Source organism: Tenrec ecaudatus, chromosome 11 (assembly GCF_050624435.1).
Source record: "Tenrec ecaudatus isolate mTenEca1 chromosome 11, mTenEca1.hap1, whole genome shotgun sequence".
Taxonomy (NCBI): domain Eukaryota; kingdom Metazoa; phylum Chordata; class Mammalia; order Afrosoricida; family Tenrecidae; genus Tenrec; species Tenrec ecaudatus.
Window position 1 is genome coordinate 738903 of NC_134540.1, and position 6834 is coordinate 745736.

Below are 6834 nucleotides of genomic sequence, written 5' to 3' on the forward strand. Positions count from 1 at the left end.
TATATTGTAAACTATGTATTTCTAATAACAAATAAATGAAATTTTGTCTTGAAGCATGGTGTAGCATGGGTAACAGTCTTCACAGAACCACAGTGAACTGCGTTGCTACATTTTGCAACAATCTGCGTAAAACCCAAAGCCAGTGCTAAGGTTGAGATAGCTTTTTTCTCACCAGATCAGAACTTTTTAGAGCAGTCTTTGAGCACAACACAGATCATCTTCCACAACAAGTCTCCTTCCGTATTTAGACTTGATAGCCAACAAGCTGGAAAACCCCGTGTCACAAAGATATGTTGTTGGAAATGGAAGAATAAGGTGCAACACAGTCTCAGACAGAACAGGATATGACTGCAAACACTGGATCCAGAATTTTCTAACTGGCATTGTAGAGAAATCAGTTCTCGCTGCATCACTGTTAATAAGTTCAATGAACTCCTCTTGTGCTGTCTCAGGAACATCTTCAACTTTGACTGTGAATGGGCTTCTGGCAGGTGCAAAAGAGGTGTCAGGTAGATTTGGAAAGTACGTTGAAATTTCGTCGGCAAGCCATGTGCAAGTGCTCTTTCACAGAAATTACCACTGTAATCCTTTTGTCTGGTTCAATGTCATGGTCCTCAAAGAAAGCAGATAAGGTGGGCAACATGTAAATTTTATTTTCATCCGATTTTGTGTGTGTGTGTGTGTGTGTGTGTGTGTGTGCGCGCCAGAGCTGGGAATGTTTGGATCTTTTCAGACAAAGGGAGGCATGTTGCATTTGGTCCCTGCAGTGATAAATTGAACTCATTCAAGATGGCAAAGATGTCAACCAAGTAAGCTATTTTCTGCAGTTCACTTGTATTGCTGAAAAGTGCTTCGAACTGCGGTCTTGCTTTCTAATTAAAAAACATCTTCAATTCATCACTAAGTTCAAAAACACATTTTAAAACTTTTCTTCTCAACCATCTCACTTCAGTGTGAAATAGCAGAGCATTATTTGGTGCATCCACCTCGTTGCACAGTTGTGAAGACAGGTGACTGTTTCAAGTGCTTGCTTTTACAAAATTGACAGAACTCATGATGCTTTTCATCACTTCTTGTAACTCCTGTAGCAGTGTCTTCGTGGCTAATATTTGCCAATTAATCATACAGTGAGTTCTGATGACTTTTGGTGACTCATTCAGTAGCAAACGTTGAAATCCAGATCGACATCCTAGCATAGCTGGAGCACCATCTGTGCAAACACCACACCTTTTCCCGAGATCTTATGCTCTTTCAGAGATGAGCCAGCTGTGTCATCTACATCACGTGCAGTAGTTGTCGTTTCAAGAGATTTGCAAAAAAGGAACTCACCTTTAAAGTCGCCATCATTAATATACCTCATGTAAACCAGGAACTGTGGACAGTTTGCAACGTCTGTAGATTCACCAAGCTGGATGCTAAATATTGGAAGAAGAACAGATTTAATTTCCTGGATTATCTGATCAAGAATATCAGTAGACATGTCATCTATTCTTCTGCTGACAGTGTTGTTAGCTAAGGAAATTGCACTCAATTTCGTAACAGATTTGTCTCTGATCATAACTCGAACAATGTCTTTGGCCGCTGGCAGCAGTAAATCCTTAGGTTTCATAACTGGGATTCTGAGTGCCACCAAATAGAAGCTTCAACGGCTGCCACGTTTTGTTGGTGGTACTTGCCACCAGTGTCAAGTCTGGCTTTCTGGAGTCCATCAGCTTTGCTTCTAAAATAGTTAGTATCCCTGCTGGCCAAGCTCGAATGCTTGCTATCAAAATGGCATTTTAGTTTGTTCGGCTTCATAGATTCAGCTGATAGAACTTCACAACAAATAACACATAATTATTTATTATTATTATTTTTTTCCTGCTATAATGAGGTAAAACCATACTGCAAAACATCCTCACTATATTTTATTTTCTTAACGGTCTTCTCTACACGATCCATTGTCATGGGATGTTTGCTAATGAAAACAATGTATAATAATAGCTTTAATAATAGAAAAAGATGATACATGGCATAGTTCAGTCAAGACAGTTCATTAAAGTTTCCTATGATTTACCATTTTGTGTTGTTACTTTTACATACTTGTTACTCTCACAAGGTGGCAGCATTCACATCAACCTCAGCTGGATTTAAAAAGACCGATCAGCATCCAGATTACGTTCCCATGGTACAGCTAATATAAATATAGTAGTAGTTGCTTATTTTATAATACATGATTTTACATTTACCCAGTAATTATAATTCATAAAGTGCGTCTTACCTCCAATACTGCTGCTTTCAACACAGTAGCTGCTTTTAACAGAGAAGCTGGTTTCTACACAGTAGCTGCTCTTTACACACGTGTGACTGGTCCACATAAGTACATTATGGCACCAACCCTATCACATACACCTGCATTTGTATGGGGTGTATGTTATGGGGTTGGCGAGATGATGTCATCACTCTGGGTACTCATAGGTGGGCGTATCTGCATGTGCGTATCTGCGATCCACCTGGAGATGGATAGAGGAGCAGTGTCTCTGTACAAAGACCATCGGAAATATGTGTTTTCTGATGATATTAGGTGACTCCTGTGAAAGGGTCATTGGCCTCCAAAGGGGTCATGACCCACACTTGAGAACCGCTGTTAGGCCCTGCTCAATACTTGCCCTCATTAAGAGATCCCTGAAGACAAGGGTACCATAGCAAAGTGTGGTAAAGAAACTAGATGGTACCTGGCTATCAGAAAGAAGAGCATCTGGATCTGAAAGACTTGCCTTCAAACAAGCAGCAATTTTAAGTGAGGTGTCAACTAAGTCCACATAGAAGAAACACAACTGCCTGTGTGACCCAAGGATTGTAAATAGTAAAATCAAAATCCAAAGGAGGGAATTGTGTCAGGGCTTACATTATGAATACCTGATTTGCAGAAGACTCTGGATGGCAGTGGAAACCCCAGATCCATTCACAGGTAAGGACAACAGGCAGATGAAGCCTCTGGTGAGTCAGTGCCCTGTGACCCTCGAGGGAGGGGGGTAGTAGCCTTGTTATCAGACAGGGAGCATGGCAGTGCCGACCACGGTAGGTAGGTTAAAACGTGGTATCTTATCAGACCATCTGCAAGTTGTTTCACAGTGCGTTGGAGAGATGAGGATAGAAGATCAAAGGGATAAGGCTGTGGTGAACAGTTCAAACTTTGTCAGTTGATCTCCTCTCTGATGCACGTTAGACCTGATCTGATTTTCAACATCTTCTGCATTTTTGTTTATTTGTTTGTTCATACTAGGGTTTATCTCATAGGTGTTATGTCATTGGGGGTCACCCCCTTGAAGTTGTGTTATCTGTTTTTCTGGTTTTTGTTATATGAAGTCCAGGATTGATGAACCTATAATGACAGCAAGGACAATAAGGATTTTTGGGGTGTTGGGGGGTATACAGAGGTGGTGGGGGGTAAAGGGAAATGATATTGAGGTGTCTAGGAAGGTAAATAATGTTTGGGAACTGATTGTGGTATTAATTATGCAATACTGCTTGACATGGTTGAACTATGGAAGGATATGTGTATTAACTCCCACTTAATAATACATTTTTAACTCCCACTTAATAAATTTTTTAAAAAACAATAAAATAAAAGTGATTCCAGTTTTAAAAAAAAACAAACGGAGATGGAATCCACATGGATCAAGCCTCTGGGGAATCCCCTCTTAGTACAGACCAGGGTGTGAGCAGCCTGTTAGCACGTGGATGCGATGGGAAGTGGGTCACGGCAGATGTGGCCAAGTCAAAATCTGACACCTTTCATTCGATCTCAACCTGTTTCACATTTGTTTGGGTTTTCTACTTTCTCTTCGATTGAGGTTTTTCTCTGTTCTACGTTGTTAATCCTGTTGGTTTTTTGGGGGGTGGTGGTGGTGTTTATGTGACATCCAGGGTGGGGGAATCTACAGACAGTCACTGGATTAGCAATTTTTTTATTTCTTGGGGTGGGGGGTAGGGGAATGGGGAGCAAACAAAAGTGACTCCAAGAGTAAAGAAATGTTCTAAAACGGATTATGATGATGATTATACAACTATTCTTGATACGATTGAACAATTGAGTTGTAGAATAGGTGGATTATGTGCGAATAAAGCTATTTTAAAAACCCATAAAACTCAGAATCATAAGCCAGGCAGGGCTCAGTGGGGGCGGGTGGCTGCATGGAAAGCCCACTGGCTCCCACACTTCCCCCCAAATCATGGCTGGAGGTGGGAACATGGTCACAGCAGTTCACCATCCATAGCCCGTGTCTGTCTGTCTGCAACGAGGTGAACTTTGTAACGGCACTCAAGCTCGTTCTGTACTTATAAAAGCACATGCGCCATCCACCCGCACCAAAGTCCCCAAGCCCTGGTCCACAGATGCAGCCACAGTGTGTGCACCTCACTCTTTCCCAGCCCCCACCCCACTTTACTAAACAGGATGTCCTCCTTCAGGGACTGGTCTCTCCTGACAACACGTCCAAAGTTTGTAAGACGAAGTTTTGCCATCCTTACCTCTAAGGAGCACTGTCTCTCTTCTCCTTTTTAAAAAAAATAATTTTATTAAAAGTTCGTTTTTATTGGGGGCTCTTACAGCTCTTATAACAATCCATGTATCAAGCATATTTGTACTTATGTTGCCATCGTTTTCTAAGCCCTTGGTATCAGCTCTTTTTGCTCTCCCACCCTGGTGGCCCCTTGATAATTTCAAATTATTTTCATATCTTACACCAACCGCTGTCTCCCTCCCCCCATGTTTTCTGTTTCGTCTCCCTTGGGAGTGTGTGTGTGGGGTTATGTGTTGGTCATTGCGATCGGGGCCCCAGGGATCTCATAAGGTTACTCTGCAGGACTCCTCTGCTAAAGGTCAGAGGTTGGAACTCACCAGTTCCTCCACGGGGGAGAGAAGGCTGCTACTTCCATGAAGACGGCTACCCAGACCCCACTGGGCAGGTTGACTCATCCTACAGGATTGGCACAGTGGGTTTGCTGACACTGGTGGGCCATTGTGGCTCAGGGTGCCTGGCACTGGATACTGCAGGACAATACAGCGTCCTCAGAGGTGACAGGTGCCATTTCTAAGCCAGCCCAGGAACGACACCCCACAGTCCTTGGTGGGCACCTCTCTCTATCTTGCTAGGTGGTCGGGCACAGGATGGAGAAGCAGAGGCCACAGCCTGAGGAGGTGGCAGAGGGGCAGGTGGAGGAACCGGGCCCTTCCACGCTGGTCAGAGCCACACAGGAGGTCATGGGCAAAGGGGGGATGCGAACATGGAGCAAAACCACAGCATAAGGAGACCAGACTGGCTGGTCTGATGGGACTGGCAGGCCCCTGAGACACCCTGTGACTGGCACTGAAACCCCCGCCCCTGAGATGGCCTTTCAGCCAAACACCGACAGGCCTGTGACGTGACCAGCAGAAGCAGGGGGACTGTACTCCCCAGCTCTCCAGTTGAACCCAAAGAGCAGCACTGGCCCAGGGAGAAAGCTCAGTGGGCAGGACGGTCAGAGAGGAAGGGCAAATGGAGCTGGGACCAGGAGGGAGGGGAGGGGGGACATGGACGGAGTGTGTGTGAAGGGGCCACTGATGTGCTCTGTAAAACAATGGCAAGTGGCAAAGGGAAGGTCAGCAGTTCAAAGCCACCCACAGCCCCGTCAACAGTTACGGTCTTGGAAACCTGCAGGGGCGCTGTGACCCGGCACGGACTCTGTGGCAGTATACCTATAAGAGCCCGTGTGGAGGACAGTGAGAAGAGAGATAGGGACAATCTACAGCTAGCTGAGAGAGCCTGGGCTCTGGATACTACCCTCCCCCTCTCATTGTGCTCCGATCAAATACAAGCCAGCATGTGCATGTGTGTACGTCTACATGTGCATGTGTGATGTTTGTGTGTGTACGTGTGTGTCTGCATGTGTGCATGTGTGAGCCCATGATGTGTGTCTATGTGTGTGAGTGTGTGATGTTTGAGTGTACCTGTGTGCATGTATGTGATGTTTATATGTGTTTGTGTGTCTACATGTGAGTATGTGATGTTTGTGTGTCTAAGAGTGTATGTGTGATTTTTGTATGTCTGTGTGTCCACATGTGTGAGTGATGTTTGTGTATATAGTGTGTGCACATGTGATGCTTGCATGTGTACATGTGTGAGCATGCGGTGTTTGTATGTGTGTGTACATGTGTGCACATGTACACACGTGATGTTTCCGTGTGTCCAGATAACCTACTGATCTGGGTTGTGCTTTTTGAATCAGCCAGCCAGAGCTCACAGAATATCAATCAATCTATTTTTAGTAAGCCTTTCAGATATGTGGGTGATTTTTCAGCAGATAATGATATCTTTCCTTGAAATGGCAGAGAGAGTAATTCAGCTTTCCATCAATAGTGCTGGCCTTGGGGCCTGCCCGCCTGGCCGAGCTCGATTCTGGAACATCAGTGGGTATTTCTCATGGATTCTAACTCTGTTTTCCAGTCTGCTGAACATGATGAGGACAAAGGTTTTAGGCATTTATTTTACTCAGTGTTCTACTTGCTTGTGCTGTGAAGCCTGGGCCCATGAAACCTTGGGTTGTGCCAACCAGTGTCTGAGCTGGGGTGCGGCAGCTGCAATATTGTCACCTAGGAGAGGGGACAGCACACAGCACTGCTGGCCCGCAGCACGGATGGACTCCCACTGGGAGATGAGGCTGTGAACAATCATGCAACATGGTTCTGCCTACGTGGGACTCTGGGAAAAACCAGGAGTGACCGAGCAGTGACCTGGACCAGGATGAATTCGCCAACACTCAACTCCACAGCAATGCCAACCAGAGTCTCTAATTCCTACAAAAACAGTCCCA